General features: G+C 51.6%; 1 pseudogene; it reads right to left on the bottom strand.

The window, feature by feature from the left end:
• Positions 1-18,929, bottom strand: part of LOC120692154 — a 35,844-nt pseudogene extending 16,915 nt beyond the window's left edge.
• Positions 18,930-19,636: the final 707 nt, after the last annotated feature.

Here is a 19,636-nt window from a genome sequence, read left to right as displayed (position 1 = left end):
CTAAGGCATGCAGCTCGGCCTTCTGCTACTCGATATGCGTGGCGGCGCTTGCCGCAGCAGCAGGGTCGATTTCGATCGAATCCCCGTATTCCTCGCTGTTGTCCGGCAGCTCCACCACAGCCACCATGCTCCCTTGCCCCGTCGGCACCGGCACCACCGCGACGATACCATCGTCCCGGGCCTCGGTGGGCTCTGAGACGGGGGCTCCTTCCACCACCGGCGCCCCTAGCGCCGTCTCCTCCTCTGCGACGCCCTCGACCTCAGCCCTCAGGGGCTCGAGGATGAGGGTCTCCACCACCACATGGTCGGCGGGGCGCTCCTGCGCGCCCCCACCAGTTTCTCCTCTTGTATCCGGTCGGGCGGCGCTGGCCGCGTCGCCCTGACCGGCCCCAACTTCGACGTCCGGCCGGGTGGCGCCATCCGCATCTACCCGGCCGGTCTCCTCGACGGCATCAGCCGGAGCGGCAGCCTCAGCACCGCTCTGGCCGACGCCGCCTCCATCCTCCTAGGCCCGAGCTTGCTGGGCTGCTTGGGCCCCTCGAGCCATTGCCTCCCGCAGCTGCGCGGCCTCCGCCACAAGGTCCACGGCTGGCAGGGACTGTGGCACCGTGTGCGGTGTACTGCGTGCCCCAGTCTTGAGGGCCTTAGTCGGGGCGAGCTGGACCGCGTCTTTGGCAACGGCCCCGGGGCTGGAAATCGAGAAACGAAAGCTAAAGACAACGGGATCGAGAAATCGACCAAACACGCAACAGAAACAAAACCCAAGTTTACTTACCCGGATCGAGCACTCATGCTCCGCTTCCTCGTGGCGCTTCTTCGGGCCCGCGGCACCGCGCAGCCCCTCGAAGACTGCCCCGAGGGCGCCCCCCTCATGTCGGCCTGGTGACTCGAGGCTGCCAGCACGGACGACTCCGCGCCCGCCGAAGACTCGTCGCCACGGATCAGCACCTAGGGTGCGGGCGTCTCCTCACCAGCTGCCGGAGAGGATGACTCCCGCTCCGCACCCTCGAGGGACGGATCCGCCGATGACTCCGCCACGGCCCTCGTCTCTTCCCGGGCCGCCGGCGCCCCCTCGTCATCATCCCACTGGCAGGTCGGCGGGGAGCTCGCACCCGCTGCCGCCCCGTCGCCCCCCAGAGCGTGGTCCTCGGCATCCGAGGCCTCCTCTTCGTCCTCCTCCGTGGACTCGGGCGTGGCGGGCCGCAGCCTCCCCTCCGCGCGAGCAAGCTTGCACGGCTTGTCGTGCTTCGTCTTCCTCTTCCTCTTCCTCTCGACCTTTGCCTCCGCTGCGTCCTTCCGCCTTTTCAACTTCTCCACGTGGAGGCGGTTGATTTGGCGTTCTTCCGGGATCGGGGGTTTCGAGGGGCGGCACTTCAACCCCTGCAAAGCATGCTCGAGTTGGAGTCAGGAAAAGGGGCTGCACAAGACAGCGGATTCGGAATCAAAACTTACCAAAGCAATGTACCCTGTCTTGGGGCACATCTTGATTCTCCAAAGATCCTCGGGATCGTGGGGGAACTCTGCCACCGCATCCTCGGGATCCCCGGGCGGCGGTGGTGCGGGAAAGCAGCTTGAACGACGTCCTCGAGCCCTCAGCCTGGCTCCCGGGGGTGAGCTGGAAGATCGGCAGGGCCCTTTCCACGAGAGGGATCACCCTCTGCCGGTGGAAGTTTGCGATGACGGCCACTGCCGTCAACCCCTTCCTCGCCAGATGCGCCAGCGCGTCGGTGAGGACTTCGAGCTTGGCTTGTTGTGCTGGGGGTGACACCCCCCAGTCCCACGTCGGCGGTCGCTCCCGGAGAACTCTGTTGGTGAACGCCGGGAGAGCGCCGCTATAGTTCCGAAGGTAGAACCACCCTCGGCTCCACCCGGCGTTGTTCGTCGTCATCTTGCTCGGGATGTAGAAGTTCTTCCGGGAGTGACGCACGTGGAACGTCTGGCCACCAGCGCGCGCGAATCGCCTTGGTTGGCCCCGCGCGCTCTCGATGAAGAGTTCGCCGCGGAACAAGTGGATCCATAGATCCCAGTGGGCTTCGATGCCAAGGTACCCCTCGCAGACGGCGACGAAGACCGCCGCCTGCGAGATGGAGTTGGGGCTGAAGTTGTGCAGCTCCGCTCCATAATAATCACACAACGCCCGCATAAACCTGCAGACAGGGACGCCGGAGCCTCGCTCGTGAAGGCGCACGAAGCTCACGACGTAGCCTTGCGGGGGCTTCGGCTCGGTCTCCTCTGGCCGCGGGGAAATCCACGCCGGCGCCCCTGAGTCGGGGTTCCGCGGCAGCAGCTGGTCGGCGACCAGCTGCTCCAGAACCGCCACGGTGGCGGAGGATTTCCCCCACGGCAAGGGCTCCTGGATATCCGACATTTCTTCGATTCGAGGGGGAATGTGTGAGTGAAGGCTCTGGGATGGCTAAGGTGCGCTCTCTCTCTCTCTCCTTCCTCTTCCTCCTTTCACTCTTGCTGCGGGCTCAGGATGCAGGGGAGGCGGAGAAGGCAAAGTGAGATGAAGGCAAACAGCCAGGTGAGCCCAAACAACCCCCTTCTCTTCGTTTTTATAAACCACGACGGGCGGACCCGCCGCCACAGCCCGAATCTACCGCATTGAATGCGATAGATTTCGCTGTCGCTGACAGCTGGGCCCATGGCTGCGGAGTCTCCCACGCGCGCACGCAGTAGTAACTACGGCACGGTAATCGGGGGGCGCAGCGCGACTGTTGCGCTATCCCATCTGTCAGACGCCACCCGCATCGCTTCGTCTGCCCGAGGCTGCCGCCTGAAAAGGCGCGCCCACACCGCACCGCACGAATCGGGCCACGTCGCCCATAACCAGCGGAAGATCCGCTCGCGACTCCACGCCATTCTCGAATCATGACGGAATATTCCTTCCGGGGTCTCGTTACCCTCGAAGGAATCGCATTCCGAGGCCTTACTGATCAAGGGTTTGAAGCCTGGCCCATCGGGGGTTCGACAGGCGCCCCAGATCGCCAGAGTCAGGGTCTGCATGGATGTGCCATACAAGCTACCCTCCAACGCGGAGTTCGAGACATCCTGCGCAGTGTTCAAGGCCAGTCGAGGGTGCCTAGAAGGGGGATCCCATCGAGGGAGAGCATCGAGCCCTCGGATCCTATCGAACGGATCCGAGCCCCGCCTAGCGAACCCTCGCGAGCGCTTTATGCGACGTGTCCATGGACCACGAGCCGACCCTTATCGAACGGGGCACGGACGTCCGCTTGAACTACCCGCTAACAGCTCACTGAAGCAGCCATAGCTCGTGGCCCGGGCATGGGTAGCATGGTGCGCTTCACCCCTCCTCCCTGCGAAAGGGCGACGAGGGTCGTAATCAAAGTCGAGGGTTCCCCTGAATGCCTTCACACGGGCCTGGGCTCGGGGGCTCCTCACACACCACGGTTCCGACCGCACCCTCGAATAAGTCGATGACCGTCAATTGCGAAGCTCCACGCGTATAACCAAATCCCCTGCTATTAACGTGCGCTCTCCTGATGGTTAAGCTGAATGCCGGGTCGCTGTACCAGCACGGAGAATGCCGAGGGCGGCTGAAAGAGTGCCGTTGCCGGCTGAAAAAGACGCTGGACGACCATCCCGGTGAGGCAACCCAGTGGGGCAACGTTTATAGCCCAAGGCCTCGGGGGCTACACCCGCGGGTGCGCTGAAGTGCCCCCGCGAAGGAGACTTCACACATATTCGAGGACTGTAACCCTCTGTATGTCCCTATACCCTCGATCATACTTCCCGTAAAGAAGAAAGGGGGACTTTATTGCTCAATGCAAATAAAGATTACAAAGGGTTACCGGTGCGAAGCCGTCGAAAAGTACAAACACATTGCCACCTGCGTGGCAATTTTCCCTGTCTTGGGGAGGAGCAAGCGGCGAAGAAAGGCACCGAGCCCCTGGCCGAAGCGACGGCCAGGCTGCTAGGGATGCAAGGAATAGCCCCCAGACCTTACGGGTCCAGCGGGATGCTCTCCTCGCAAGCTTTCTTCTAGCGTCTCCTCCACCGAAAACCACGCGGGGGGTCGAGCTGGCGGACAGCGCCCTCTGCACCGTCTCCCCGAGAGCAACCTTGTTGCCGGGGGGACGATGCGAAGAACAGCCGCCAGACCTGGTGCCAGCGCCACGGTCAGGTGTCTCCATCCTCCTTCAGGCTAGGGGACATCGCAGGAGCAGGACCCCACTGGCCCAATGCTCTTCTACTGATCCCACTTAAGCTGAGGGATGGTGCGCACGCCCTCTCCGGTCTTCCCCCGCCACTCGCAAGCATTCTTCTAGCATCAAAGCCTAAAAAGCCATGCCACCCTATCTGGGGGCCGGACACGAGAGGCAAAGTAAAACATTACAAGACTTGGGCAATGCTAGAAGAAAGAGCAGGGAGGTTGGAGAAGGAAGGGAACTCTACGACCCCCTATTTATAGTTGCGTCGAGCGCCAAGCTTCAAGCCTGTTAAAAGGCAAGGGCTTGGACCACCCGTGACGGCGCACAACTTCACGAGCAAAGGATGCCCTCGGTTACCACGCCGAGACGCGACCGAATGAAATAAAGCGAAGCTGAGCCCCTGGACGCTAAGCGGCGCAGCATCGGCTCAGGCCGACCGCCCTCGATTGGCGCACCGCAGGGCAACCAGGGAAGCCGGGACCAACACCCTGAGTGCGGGACAGCGCGACGAAAGCGCCAGCTGCCGAGCAGCAGGCGCCATCGTCGCCCTGGCCCCCCCTCAGCGTGCGGGCACGTCTTGTCCCCGGAACAAACAAAACAAAAAGGGCGCTCACCTCAAAGTACTCCCCCGCGGGCGCACTACCCCGATCGATGTGTTGTCACATCCGCCGGGCTGGCTCTCAGGCGCGTCGGGCGGGTGCGCGACATTGACTAATCACGTCAAGAGGGAAATCGCCGAATCACCCTTTGGCCGAATCCTTTGACTCGACCAAAGCCTCGGGGGCTACTGTCGGGTACCACGATTAGGGACACCCTAAACGGGGTACTAAGATCGCTTTAAAATGCAAACACATGTTAAGGTAACTGGGCCCGCGAAGGCCCACGGCCTCCCTCCGATCTGAAAGAAAGGAAAGGACTCAAAGAAGCCCAAACACGCGGCCCACCGACACGGTGCGGCCCATCCACGCTCCCCTCGGACCGCGGGGTGATTTCCGCCTCGCTCGAGGGCTCCCGTCGAGACCCATCGACTGCGCCCCACATCTCCGCCTCGCTCGAGGGTAGCGAACCTACCCTCGAGCGGGCGAATCATCTTCGCCTCACTCGAGGGTAGCGAACCTACCCCCTAGGGGGTGACTCATCTCCACTTCGCTCAAGGCCACCCCTCGGTGCAAGGGACAAACAGCCCTACTGCTCACCCGCCCGTCGTACGGAGGGTTTAAGTGCCAACCACTCCTCCATAGTGCTCAGGACAGATGGTGTCAGACTGCCATTTCCCACGATGGCTGTGACCGAAGTCCCATCCGCCAACTCCGGTCGTTGCACCGCCATCCCGGGCGATGTGGCGATACTGTGGGACCTGCGACGCGGGACGAAGCGTGCCTGGCCCTGCTCCCCGCACTATTCTGCCAACTCCGGCTGTCCGGACTCTACATCATCACACGCATGGCCCTGGGCCCACCTCCTGCTTGGGAGGAGGTCCGGTGCCGCCACGGGCTCCTCGAAGGGGGATGCCCATCACTCGAAGCCGGAGTCCCAGACCTCCCCCCTCGAGGGGTTCGGGACCTCCACGTGTCTCCCGGACCTCCTAGTGTGCACGACAAGTACTCCGTCCAGGGGGTCCGGGACTGCCGCGTGCCCCGCCACCGTTGGAGTACGCAAGATCCTGACCCGCAGGGCCCACGGAATGCTACATCTGGAGAACTGTACACCCAACAGTGACGACCACTCCGCCTATAGGGGTTGGCAGGACGCCGGCGCGATCTCCGTGAGACCAAGGACGATCGCCACGCCCAACGCCATGCCCCATAGTGTACTTTCTACAGTATTCGGCCACTGTACCCCGCGATTCATGGGAAAACAACGACTTCTGCGTCCCCACTCATGTACACCGCCCTTCCTTGTGACTATAAAAGGAGGAGGCGGGCTTCCTTTAGACGTGATGCTTCTGGACATCAGTGACTACGGTCACCCACATTCACGATCATCGCCACACTCAACTCTTCTTCTAGTGGAGACCCGGGAGCTTCCCTCCCTCTCTCACCTCGCTTGTACACCCTACTACAAGCACTCTGGGTGCAAGATAATATAGTACCCTCGCACACCCCCTTTGCTGGATGTATGGCCCCGCGGCCGGAACTAGGGTAAACCGTGCGTTACTGTGTTGCCTCTTGCATCATCATCTGGGACGAGGAAACACGCAGCATTTACTAGTTGGGATCCGGACCCCCGGGTCACGACACCGACAATTAAGGTCCCTACCGCCCGGCAGGCGGGCGGTAGCGGTATAAATCTGTAAATTATGAAACCAAAAATATATTTCTGTAAAAAACGATTTTGAAAAATATTAAAATAAAAAAAATGCGGCAGTCGCCAGTCGCGCGTCGCTCCAGTCTCTCAAGTCCGCGCAGCGATCTTCCTGCCGCAAATCGTCCACACCGCTTGTGGTTTTGAACCGAAGAACGGGCCAGCTTACGGCTGTTCAAAGGAACGGGCCACGGCCCAAGGTCTAACCCTCCCCCCTCTTTCACTCCCTCCCTCTCACTGACAGCTAGGTCCCGCTTGTCAGGTTTTTCCTGCCCTCACTGAAAAGCGGGGCTCGCCTATCAGCGAGAGGGCGGATCCGGCGTGGCTATGCCCGGATCCGGTGCGGCTGTACTGGTGTGTGCGTGGGTGTGCCCATCGCCCCTAGGGTGTTCGATGGTATGCCCGCGTGGGCTGCCCTCCCAACGGCGTGCGCGGCCATCGTGGGCGGCAAGGCGTCGGCGAGGACGAAACGGGCAATGGCAAGGCGGTGTGCGTGTGGTCTAGGCCAAAAGGCAGGGTGATAGTGATCGGGTGCTCTAGCCTAAGAGGGGGAGGGGGTGAATTAGGCACTAATAAAAACTTAGACCTATGGCTCCAACTAGTTTGCACAAAGCTTAAACTAAAACAAGCTATCTAGATGTGCAACTAGGTTGTTCTAGTGTAAAACCCCTATCCCAAAAGAGTTTAGCAACCTATAGCCTTTCCTAGCAAGAAACTATTCTATGAAAGTAAAGGCATACAAATTACTAGAATGAAATGCGGAAGCTTAAAGAGCGGGATAGGAGATAGCAAACTCTTGACGCGGGTGTTTATCCCGTGGTTCGGTTAGCCACAAAGGCACACCTACATCCACGTTGTTGTAGCACTCACTAAGAGTATTGCTACTCGGCCACCAAGTCTCTTCCGTGAACACAATCACGGTCACCTTGCCCCCGGGTTCCACTAAGGAGCTTCTCCACAAAGGATGGGGGTCTCCACGTCCCCCGCACAAAGGTGTCGTCGCCGCTCCACACCAAGTCGGAGGGTCGATGACGTTGCCGGCGAGCTCCACGCTCCAAGGTGCCGGCGCACCAAGCTCTTGTTTTGATTCACTAATGAACCACAGCACAAAGGCTCTAAGCCTTGCAAACTCACTCACTAAGAGCTAATCCTTTACACAACACTCTCAAAGTGTGCTAAGGGCTAAGGATATGATCTTGATGCTTTTGTATGGCTTGGAGATGTTCTTGGGTGTGTGTGGGATGTCCAGCAACTCCAGCAATCTTCAAATGGCCGGGGTGAGGCGTATATATAGGCCACCAAGTCTTGTAGCCGTTGCTCCAACGGTTAGCTGAAAATCTGCGTACCACCGGAAGAACCGATGCCTCTTGGCAGGGTAGCGTCGGTTCATCCGGTCACTCATAACACGAAGTAGCCGTTGGACTCCTGATGGCTGACGCAGAGACCACCGGTTGAACCGATGCTTTGTACCGATGCCTCACCGGTTCAACCGGTGCTGAAGGAATCTTCTCCTGGACGCTGACGTCATTACACCGGTGGTATGCACCGATGCACCGTCGGTTGAACCGGTGCTGAAGAAACTTCTTCTGGGCACTTGACATCGTCTCTGGTACAAAGGACGGCCATTGCACCGATGCCCTATTTTAGACCGTCGGTTCAACCGGTGCCTATAGGCTGACTTGGCTTCGATTCCCTTCTGCACCAAAGTATCAAGGCGTCGGTTCTTCCGACTACCATCGGATGCTCCGATGCCCTGGCGTCGGTTCTTCCGTAGGGGCTGCCCTTCGGGCCTTGCTACGCCTATTTTCTCTTTCTCTTTGTCATCACTTGAACCTAAAAGCCTGAGAATGATCATCTTAACAATCATATTAGTCCAAGTGTTGTGTTGTCATTCGATCACCAAAATCACTCGAAATGGCATCAATGGTGCCATGTTCGTTACAATCTCCCCCTTTTTGGTGATTGATGACAACACAATCAAAGCAAGCATAATTTGCATAAAATTGACAAATTTAACAACTTGATACCAATTGAAATTAATTGAAAACCGCTTACGCTTGCTTGGATGTTTACCACCATCCAATGATGACTTGGCCTCCCCCTAAAACCATGATTCCCCCTTTTAACCTCCCCTTATGTTGATACTTCTCCATCATGACTTGATTCACTTAGGTATTTCTCCCCCTTTGGGATATACTTATTTTCCTTGAGAAAAATACCTTGCTTTGATCCACATTTCTCCCCCTTTGGAATCAAATCACCTAAAAGGTCTTGTTCCTAAAAACAAGGTCTTGCAAAACAATATAGCTCAAGAGAAGATTAGTAGCCTAGGGAGTTAGTTCATGATTCATGATCCAATTGTATGATATCAATAAAGATACCAATTGAAAACTATACTATGGTGGATCACAAAATCACGAAACTACCATGACATGAGCTAAGCTTTCCATAAGTATGTGCACAAAAATGATAATGTGAAAATCAAGTGCACAACTAGAAGTAATAATTAGAAAGCTTAGATCATATCATGCACGGAGGTAGCTCTAAAGTAAATAGGATATGACAAAGATACCAATTTAATTAGTTTAGAACCTTACATACCTCCGGGGGTAACTTTGTTTACCTTGTATGTACTAAAAGAAAGTGACTTGCAACCAATTGAAAGTCTTTAAACAAGAAGCACTTGGTACACCAAGGTTAAGCAAATGTATGAGTACATAGCCTATGAACTTTGATATGAGCATTTAAGTTCAATAGAGCATGACTCAATATGCATGAAGCACAATTTATCTAATCACTCTTGTAGAGTTGTTTATTCACATTGATCGTGAGAAACATTCTCTTAGAGTGTTAACTCCACGTGAGACTACAAAAGATAAGCTAGAAAACATGTTAGTCTCAAAAATCACAACCTATAGGATGAACTCCCCCTAAAAGTGTGCATTTAGTGTTTGAATCACCAAGCAAATGTATGCACATTAATTTTGACACAATTAGGAAGTTTACCCTATAACTTGTGTTCATGGTACACATATGAAATACATACCTTATGAGATGCATGTACCATGAAGGGTAACCTTGTGTAGCTTTCTACACACTTATCAAACCATGTAGGTTGCTCATGGGTTAGAGTCGTGACACAAGCAACCCACCATATATAACACTAGGTGATGCAATGCAAACAACCTAGCAAGAGCAATGGAGCTACATGATGCTTGAATTGAAACTTTTAGCTACCATTACCTTATGGGGGACTTGGGCAATCAAATGTCCAAGTTGTGAGCTTAGCTTCTTTGGTTTGAACCTTCACTTCAACTTGTGAGCTAAGCCTCCAAATCCCCCGAAGCTATTCCATGGGCTTCAAATCTCCTTTGGAACCCACACCATTTGAGGCCCCTTCATATTGATGATGACATCCTTGGGCACCCAAATGGGGCGGTTCCAACTCCTTTCTTGCTTCCCAACCTTGTGGGCAACCACCTTGCCATTTGTTTTCTTCTTGATCACATAGGAGGTGCTATTGCTTTTGTTCCTCCGGTTGGGCTTGGTGTAGATGAGAGAACTCTTGATTGTTAGCTTCTTCTTGTTCTTCTCATCCGAAAGCTTCTTTCTTGGTTGAGGACACTTGTTGGACTTGTGGCCTTCTTTGTGGCACTTAGAGCAAGTCACGGTGGACCCCTTCTCAAGCTTCTTCACCATGTTCTCACGGTTATCTTGAGAAGGTTGGACATTGCTCTTCATGCTTTTGCCCTTCAATCTATACAAGTCCTTCATGAGCCTTTCCACTTCTTGCTTGAGCTCATCATTCTCCTTGGCAATGAGATCATCACATGATTCTACAAAAACATTCTCATTGCATTTCTCATTGCAAGGGTCAGAGCAAGAATTATCAATTAAATCAATGCAAGAAGTTGAAGCATCTACCCTAGAGATAGGAATTGCACAAGGGATAGTTTGCTTCATTTCCAAAGAGTCATTAGTATCATTAATGCTCTCAAATTTTAGTTTGAGCTCTTCATGCTCCTTGCTAAGCAAATTGAATTTGCACCTCAAATTTTCAAAGTTTGTAGCAAGAGAAGCATTTAGATCTTTGAGAGCACTAAGGTTTTTAATTTCTTTTGATTGTTTCTTAATGACTTTTTGATGCTCATGAACAAGGTCAAGAAGTTCATCAATTGAAGGAGAATCGGAGTCATCATCACTTACATCGCTATCCATACCTTTGGCCATAAGGCAAGTGTTTGATGATGATCCGAAGTTGGTGCGGGTGGTGAATCTCTTGCTTGATTCATCGCTTGAGCTAGCACTTGATTCTTCACCACCACTAACCCATTCACCAAATATGGCAAATGATTCATGCTTGAGCTTCTTCTCCTTCATTTGCTTGTTCTTCTTGAACTTCTTCTCAACCTTCATAAGTTGATGGTGAGGCCCATCTTTGAGGAAGACCAAATACCCCATTGAGTTGATTTCCTTTAAGCATTTGTTCATCTTCTTTACATGCTCGTAGAGGTTGGGGTGCATTGGCTCTTGATCATCACTTGAGGAGCTTTTTGCTTCCTCTTCTTCCTCATCACTTGAGCTATCTTTGATGGCCATCTTCTTTAACTTTTGGACTTGCTTGCATGCAAGTGCACTTTGTGTTGGTGAATAAGGTGGCGCTCTTGGCTTGATATCATGACGTAGCTCATGGGCTATCACCTTGTTTAGGACTTTATTTGGTGTCATTGTGGTGAGATCTTTCTCATAAAGAATTGTTGTCACCAAATCATAGTCCGGCCTTCTAAGTGAGTGAAGGATCTTGCGAATGAGTTCCAAATCTTCAATTTTCTTCACATCTAAAGAATTAATCTCATTCACAAGAATATTCAACCGTGAGTACATAGTTTCGGCATTTTCATGATCAAGTTGCTTGAAACTATTAAGTTTATCAATGAGAACATGATATTTTTCATTTGCAACATCTTTTGTGCCTTCATGGTTCTCACTAATAGTTTTCCATAAATCATTTGCATTTTCACAAGCAAATACACGATTGAACACATTTTCACCAAGAGAGGTTAAAATAGCACACTTGGCTATAGCATCGTATTGCCTCTCTTGTTGATTAGTGCTTTTAGTTCCTTCACTCGTAACTCTCCAAACATTTAGGCCCTTTGCTTGGAGGTGTGATTGCATTAGAATCTTCCATCGTTGGAAGCCCGTGCCATCGAAACGTGGAGGAGGTCCTAGAGAATCCATCCCTTCCCTTAAAAGAGCTAACTCACTATGCGGTGAAGCCTACCGATCTAATGAGCCGGTAAACACAAATTTGCCAATAGAATTGGCTTTGTTTGTGAGACAAGTGAGAACCTGGCTCTGATACCAATTGATAGTGATCGGGTGCTCTAGCCTAAGAGGGGGAGGGGGTGAATTAGGCACTAATAAAAACTTAGACCTATGGCTCCAACTAGTTTGCACAAAGCTTAAACTAAAACAAGCTATCTAGATGTGCAACTAGGTTGTTCTAGTGTAAAACCCCTATCCCAAAAGAGTTTAGCAACCTATAGCCTTTCCTAGCAAGAAACTATTCTATGAAAGTAAAGGCATACAAATTACTAGAATGAAATGCGGAAGCTTAAAGAGCGGGATAGGAGATAGCAAACTCTTGACGCGGGTGTTTATCCCGTGGTTCGGTTAGCCACAAAGGCACACCTACATCCACGTTGTTGTAGCACTCACTAAGAGTATTGCTACTCGGCCACCAAGTCTCTTCCGTGAACACAATCACGGTCACCTTGCCCCCGGGTTCCACTAAGGAGCTTCTCCACAAAGGATGGGGGTCTCCACGTCCCCCGCACAAAGGTGTCGTCGCCGCTCCACACCAAGTCGGAGGGTCGATGACGTTGCCGGCGAGCTCCACGCTCCAAGGTGCCGGCGCACCAAGCTCTTGTTTTGATTCACTAATGAACCACAGCACAAAGGCTCTAAGCCTTGCAAACTCACTCACTAAGAGCTAATCCTTTACACAACACTCTCAAAGTGTGCTAAGGGCTAAGGATATGATCTTGATGCTTTTGTATGGCTTGGAGATGTTCTTGGGTGTGTGTGGGATGTCCAGCAACTCCAGCAATCTTCAAATGGCCGGGGTGAGGCGTATATATAGGCCACCAAGTCTTGTAGCCGTTGCTCCAACGGTTAGCTGAAAATCTGCGTACCACCGGAAGAACCGATGCCTCTTGGCAGGGTAGCGTCGGTTCATCCGGTCACTCATAACACGAAGTAGCCGTTGGACTCCTGATGGCTGACGCAGAGACCACCGGTTGAACCGATGCTTTGTACCGATGCCTCACCGGTTCAACCGGTGCTGAAGGAATCTTCTCCTGGACGCTGACGTCATTACACCGGTGGTATGCACCGATGCACCGTCGGTTGAACCGGTGCTGAAGAAACTTCTTCTGGGCACTTGACATCGTCTCTGGTACAAAGGACGGCCATTGCACCGATGCCCTATTTTAGACCGTCGGTTCAACCGGTGCCTATAGGCTGACTTGGCTTCGATTCCCTTCTGCACCAAAGTATCAAGGCGTCGGTTCTTCCGACTACCATCGGATGCTCCGATGCCCTGGCGTCGGTTCTTCCGTAGGGGCTGCCCTTCGGGCCTTGCTACGCCTATTTTCTCTTTCTCTTTGTCATCACTTGAACCTAAAAGCCTGAGAATGATCATCTTAACAATCATATTAGTCCAAGTGTTGTGTTGTCATTCGATCACCAAAATCACTCGAAATGGCATCAATGGTGCCATGTTCGTTACAATCTCCCCCTTTTTGGTGATTGATGACAACACAATCAAAGCAAGCATAATTTGCATAAAATTGACAAATTTAACAACTTGATACCAATTGAAATTAATTGAAAACCGCTTACGCTTGCTTGGATGTTTACCACCATCCAATGATGACTTGGCCTCCCCCTAAAACCATGATTCCCCCTTTTAACCTCCCCTTATGTTGATACTTCTCCATCATGACTTGATTCACTTAGGTATTTCTCCCCCTTTGGGATATACTTATTTTCCTTGAGAAAAATACCTTGCTTTGATCCACATTTCTCCCCCTTTGGAATCAAATCACCTAAAAGGTCTTGTTCCTAAAAACAAGGTCTTGCAAAACAATATAGCTCAAGAGAAGATTAGTAGCCTAGGGAGTTAGTTCATGATTCATGATCCAATTGTATGATATCAATAAAGATACCAATTGAAAACTATACTATGGTGGATCACAAAATCACGAAACTACCATGACATGAGCTAAGCTTTCCATAAGTATGTGCACAAAAATGATAATGTGAAAATCAAGTGCACAACTAGAAGTAATAATTAGAAAGCTTAGATCATATCATGCACGGAGGTAGCTCTAAAGTAAATAGGATATGACAAAGATACCAATTTAATTAGTTTAGAACCTTACATACCTCCGGGGGTAACTTTGTTTACCTTGTATGTACTAAAAGAAAGTGACTTGCAACCAATTGAAAGTCTTTAAACAAGAAGCACTTGGTACACCAAGGTTAAGCAAATGTATGAGTACATAGCCTATGAACTTTGATATGAGCATTTAAGTTCAATAGAGCATGACTCAATATGCATGAAGCACAATTTATCTAATCACTCTTGTAGAGTTGTTTATTCACATTGATCGTGAGAAACATTCTCTTAGAGTGTTAACTCCACGTGAGACTACAAAAGATAAGCTAGAAAACATGTTAGTCTCAAAAATCACAACCTATAGGATGAACTCCCCCTAAAAGTGTGCATTTAGTGTTTGAATCACCAAGCAAATGTATGCACATTAATTTTGACACAATTAGGAAGTTTACCCTATAGCTTGTGTTCATGGTACACATATGAAATACATACCTTATGAGATGCATGTACCATGAAGGGTAACCTTGTGTAGCTTTCTACACACTTATCAAACCATGTAGGTTGCTCATGGGTTAGAGTCGTGACACAAGCAACCCACCATATATAACACTAGGTGATGCAATGCAAACAACCTAGCAAGAGCAATGGAGCTACATGATGCTTGAATTGAAACTTTTAGCTACCATTACCTTATGGGGGACTTGGGCAATCAAATGTCCAAGTTGTGAGCTTAGCTTCTTTGGTTTGAACCTTCACTTCAACTTGTGAGCTAAGCCTCCAAATCCCCCGAAGCTATTCCATGGGCTTCAAATCTCCTTTGGAACCCACACCATTTGAGGCCCCTTCATATTGATGATGACATCCTTGGGCACCCAAATGGGGCGGTTCCAACTCCTTTCTTGCTTCCCAACCTTGTGGGCAACCACCTTGCCATTTGTTTTCTTCTTGATCACATAGGAGGTGCTATTGCTTTTGTTCCTCCGGTTGGGCTTGGTGTAGATGAGAGAACTCTTGATTGTTAGCTTCTTCTTGTTCTTCTCATCCGAAAGCTTCTTTCTTGGTTGAGGACACTTGTTGGACTTGTGGCCTTCTTTGTGGCACTTAGAGCAAGTCACGGTGGACCCCTTCTCAAGCTTCTTCACCATGTTCTCACGGTTATCTTGAGAAGGTTGGACATTGCTCTTCATGCTTTTGCCCTTCAATCTATACAAGTCCTTCATGAGCCTTTCCACTTCTTGCTTGAGCTCATCATTCTCCTTGGCAATGAGATCATCACATGATTCTACAAAAACATTCTCATTGCATTTCTCATTGCAAGGGTCAGAGCAAGAATTATCAATTAAATCAATGCAAGAAGTTGAAGCATCTACCCTAGAGATAGGAATTGCACAAGGGATAGTTTGCTTCATTTCCAAAGAGTCATTAGTATCATTAATGCTCTCAAATTTTAGTTTGAGCTCTTCATGCTCCTTGCTAAGCAAATTGAATTTGCACCTCAAATTTTCAAAGTTTGTAGCAAGAGAAGCATTTAGATCTTTGAGAGCACTAAGGTTTTTAATTTCTTTTGATTGTTTCTTAATGACTTTTTGATGCTCATGAACAAGGTCAAGAAGTTCATCAATTGAAGGAGAATCGGAGTCATCATCACTTACATCGCTATCCATACCTTTGGCCATAAGGCAAGTGTTTGATGATGATCCGAAGTTGGTGCGGGTGGTGAATCTCTTGCTTGATTCATCGCTTGAGCTAGCACTTGATTCTTCACCACCACTAACCCATTCACCAAATATGGCAAATGATTCATGCTTGAGCTTCTTCTCCTTCATTTGCTTGTTCTTCTTGAACTTCTTCTCAACCTTCATAAGTTGATGGTGAGGCCCATCTTTGAGGAAGACCAAATACCCCATTGAGTTGATTTCCTTTAAGCATTTGTTCATCTTCTTTACATGCTCGTAGAGGTTGGGGTGCATTGGCTCTTGATCATCACTTGAGGAGCTTTTTGCTTCCTCTTCTTCCTCATCACTTGAGCTATCTTTGATGGCCATCTTCTTTAACTTTTGGACTTGCTTGCATGCAAGTGCACTTTGTGTTGGTGAATAAGGTGGCGCTCTTGGCTTGATATCATGACGTAGCTCATGGGCTATCACCTTGTTTAGGACTTTATTTGGTGTCATTGTGGTGAGATCTTTCTCATAAAGAATTGTTGTCACCAAATCATAGTCCGGCCTTCTAAGTGAGTGAAGGATCTTGCGAATGAGTTCCAAATCTTCAATTTTCTTCACATCTAAAGAATTAATCTCATTCACAAGAATATTCAACCGTGAGTACATAGTTTCGGCATTTTCATGATCAAGTTGCTTGAAACTATTAAGTTTATCAATGAGAACATGATATTTTTCATTTGCAATATCTTTTGTGCCTTCATGGTTCTCACTAATAGTTTTCCATAAATCATTTGCATTTTCACAAGCAAATACACGATTGAACACATTTTCACCAAGAGAGGTTAAAATAGCACACTTGGCTATAGCATCGTATTGCCTCTCTTGTTGATTAGTGCTTTTAGTTCCTTCACTCGTAACTCTCCAAACATTTAGGCCCTTTGCTTGGAGGTGTGATTGCATTAGAATCTTCCATCGTTGGAAGCCCGTGCCATCGAAACGTGGAGGAGGTCCTAGAGAATCCATCCCTTCCCTTAAAAGAGCTAACTCACTATGCGGTGAAGCCTACCGATCTAATGAGCCGGTAAACACAAATTTGCCAATAGAATTGGCTTTGTTTGTGAGACAAGTGAGAACCTGGCTCTGATACCAATTGATAGTGATCGGGTGCTCTAGCCTAAGAGGGGGAGGGGGTGAATTAGGCACTAATAAAAACTTAGACCTATGGCTCCAACTAGTTTGCACAAAGCTTAAACTAAAACAAGCTATCTAGATGTGCAACTAGGTTGTTCTAGTGTAAAACCCCTATCCCAAAAGAGTTTAGCAACCTATAGCCTTTCCTAGCAAGAAACTATTCTATGAAAGTAAAGGCATACAAATTACTAGAATGAAATGCGGAAGCTTAAAGAGCGGGATAGGAGATAGCAAACTCTTGACGCGGGTGTTTATCCCGTGGTTCGGTTAGCCACAAAGGCACACCTACATCCACGTTGTTGTAGCACTCACTAAGAGTATTGCTACTCGGCCACCAAGTCTCTTCCGTGAACACAATCACGGTCACCTTGCCCCCGGGTTCCACTAAGGAGCTTCTCCACAAAGGATGGGGGTCTCCACGTCCCCCGCACAAAGGTGTCGTCGCCGCTCCACACCAAGTCGGAGGGTCGATGACGTTGCCGGCGAGCTCCACGCTCCAAGGTGCCGGCGCACCAAGCTCTTGTTTTGATTCACTAATGAACCACAGCACAAAGGCTCTAAGCCTTGCAAACTCACTCACTAAGAGCTAATCCTTTACACAACACTCTCAAAGTGTGCTAAGGGCTAAGGATATGATCTTGATGCTTTTGTATGGCTTGGAGATGTTCTTGGGTGTGTGTGGGATGTCCAGCAACTCCAGCAATCTTCAAATGGCCGGGGTGAGGCGTATATATAGGCCACCAAGTCTTGTAGCCGTTGCTCCAACGGTTAGCTGAAAATCTGCGTACCACCGGAAGAACCGATGCCTCTTGGCAGGGTAGCGTCGGTTCATCCGGTCACTCATAACACGAAGTAGCCGTTGGACTCCTGATGGCTGACGCAGAGACCACCGGTTGAACCGATGCTTTGTACCGATGCCTCACTGGTTCAACCGGTGCTGAAGGAATCTTCTCCTGGACGCTGACGTCATTACACCGGTGGTATGCACCGATGCACCGTCGGTTGAACCGGTGCTGAAGAAACTTCTTCTGGGCACTTGACATCGTCTCTGGTACAAAGGACGGCCATTGCACCGATGCCCTATTTTAGACCGTCGGTTCAACCGGTGCCTATAGGCTGACTTGGCTTCGATTCCCTTCTGCACCAAAGTATCAAGGCGTCGGTTCTTCCGACTACCATCGGATGCTCCGATGCCCTGGCGTCGGTTCTTCCGTAGGGGCTGCCCTTCGGGCCTTGCTACGCCTATTTTCTCTTTCTCTTTGTCATCACTTGAACCTAAAAGCCTGAGAATGATCATCTTAACAATCATATTAGTCCAAGTGTTGTGTTGTCATTCGATCACCAAAATCACTCGAAATGGCATCAATGGTGCCATGTTCGTTACACAGGGCCTGTCGGCCGGCGTGATGGCGTGCGCATGCCCAGCACGGCCACGGCGAGGCAGGTCAGGCGGAGGCGAGGCGGTGTATGCATGGGCGGCGAACGGTGGGCTTGACGGCGACGAGGTCGTGGCGACGGGGCGGGGCTGATTAGGCGGATCTTGGCCAAGGTTCACCCTTTGGCTCACCTGGCAGCGACACAGCACGCACGCGGGGGCGCTGGTCTCCCAGTCCCGTGGCGGCGAGGCTACAGGGGTGAGGCCGGACGAGGCTCAGGCGGTGCTCGCGCGCGCGATGTCTGGGTGCTCCAGACCCGCGGCGCAGTCGAGGCGTGCGCGCACGGGGCTCCGGCATTCCGGGCCCGCGGCGGCGATGGCGAGATAGCAAGCGGACGGCCGGCGAGGCGGTGTGCGTGTGCACGAGCCAAAGGCTGGCCGACGTGGGCGCGAGCACGTGTGGGCGTGTCGGAGCACGGCCTCGGCATGGCTATGGCGGTGCAGAACGGCGGCGCCATGGTGCACAGGGTTAGAGCGGCGGCACGGGGTTACGGCGGCAACTCACCGGTCGGCCTGGGGAAGATGGGCTTGATGCCGTGGCGGGTCGGTGTAGGCGTGTTCGATTCCGTGCCGTGCCGTGCGGGGTCCTTGGTGTAGCCGTTCGGGCGCCGGCGCGGTGAAGATCCACGGTGGCGGCGTGGCGGCGGCTCCGGCATCGGGGTCCTCCTCCCATTGGGCTCCTTCTCTTGGCGTGGCGACGGCGCCAAGTTCCTCCTCTGTTTCTCGATTTGTGGCAGCTGCGGTGCCAATTGGCGAGAAGAGGGAGGCCTCTAGGGTTCGCAGCAGTTGAGGAGGGTTTTATAGGTGCGGCGCAAGGCTAGCCCAGGGCACGGACGCCGAGAATTAACGCCGGGGTCGGTGTGCATGCGGGACCACGTGGGCGGCATCCAGTGGCTCCACGCGGTGTTCTAGGGTTCCAGGGGCACGCGAGCGGGTGGTCGAGGGCGTAGGGGAAAAGGTGGCAAGCGGGCCTCGCCTTCTTGTCGCAAAGCGGTGGCGGTCGCGCGCGGGACAGGCAGCGGCGGCGAAAAGCAAAGGGGCGCGAGGCGCGGTGGAGGAGAAAGGCGCACAGTACGCCTGACCCGTTGGGTCCGCTTGGTAGCGGCTCATGGCGATAGGGGAGCGGGCGGCGTTGGCTGCTGCTGAAGCTGGGCCAGCGGTGGTGAAGCTAGGCCGAGCGGGTGAGGGAGCGGCGGTTTGGGCCGAGGCGGCCGAAATGGGTCGGACCGGCCAGTTTGGCTGGTGCAAAAGCGGGCTGGGTCGGGTTAGGTTTAGGAACTGGGCTAGGTTTTTTTAGGGGTTTTGGCCCAAGACAGAGGGGTTAGTTAGCTTTTGAACTTAATTTGATTGGTTCAAATCAAATTAAGTTCCACACAATTCAAACAAAAATTAAAAAAATCAAATACAAACAAGGTATTTTTTTTGAAACTAAATACAAACAATGTAGATTGAAAAGGATTCAATT

The sequence above is a fragment of the Panicum virgatum genome, chromosome 9N, assembly GCF_016808335.1.
Source record: "Panicum virgatum strain AP13 chromosome 9N, P.virgatum_v5, whole genome shotgun sequence".
NCBI lineage: Eukaryota > Viridiplantae > Streptophyta > Magnoliopsida > Poales > Poaceae > Panicum > Panicum virgatum.
Note: the sequence above shows the minus strand (reverse complement) of the source record. Positions and strands in the feature narration are given on the sequence as shown.